This window comes from Myxine glutinosa, chromosome 10, assembly GCF_964187855.1.
Source record: "Myxine glutinosa chromosome 10, kmMyxGlut1.1, whole genome shotgun sequence".
In the NCBI taxonomy this organism is placed as follows: Eukaryota; Metazoa; Chordata; class Myxini; order Myxiniformes; family Myxinidae; genus Myxine; species Myxine glutinosa.
The window spans coordinates 51,355,731-51,356,661 of NC_136270.1; positions in this window are offsets into that span (position 1 = coordinate 51,355,731).

The window sequence follows — 931 nt, forward strand, 5'->3', positions numbered from 1 at the left end:
ATATATATATATATATATATATATATATATATGTATATATATACACACACACTACATGGCCAAAAGTATGTGGCCACCTGAACATCACAGCCGTATGTGCTCGTCGAACATCTCATTCCAAAATCATGGGCATTAATATGGAGTTTGTCCCCCCTTTGCTGCGAAAACAGCCTCCACTCTTCTGGGAAGGCTTTCCACTAGATATTGGAACATTGCTTCGGGGCTTTGCTTCCATTCAGCCACAAGGGCATTGGTGAGGTCGGGCACGGATGTTGGGCGATTAGGTCTGGCTCGTAGTCGGCATTCCAATTCATCCCAAAGGTGTTCAATTGGGTTGAGGTCAAGTCTCTGTGCAGGCCAGTCAAGTTCTTCCACACCAATCTCGACAAACCATTTCTGTCTGGATTTCGCTTTGTGCATGGGGGCATAGTCATGCTGAAACAGGAAAGGGTCTTCCCCAAACTTTTGCCACAAAGTTGGAAGCACACAATCATCTTGATGCACACACCACAGCATTGTATGCTGTAGTGTTAAGATTTCTCTTCACTGGAACTAAGTGACCGAGCCCGAACCATGAAAAACAGCCCCAGACCATTATTCATCCACCAACAAACTTTAAATTTGGCACTATGCATTCGGGCAGGTATCGTTCTCCTGGCATCCACCAAACCCAGATTTGTCTGCCTGACTGCTAGATGGTGAAGCATGATTCATCACTCCAGAGAAAGCGTTTCAACCTCTCCAAAATCCAATGGCGGAGAGCTTTACACCACTCCAGCCGACGCTTGGTATTGCACATGGTGATCCTAGGCTTGTGTGCGGCTGCTCCGCCATGGAAACCATTTCATGAAGCTCCCGATGAACAGTTGTTGTGCTGACGTTGCTTCCAGAGGCAGTTTGGAGCTCGATAGTGAGTGTTACAACCGAGGAC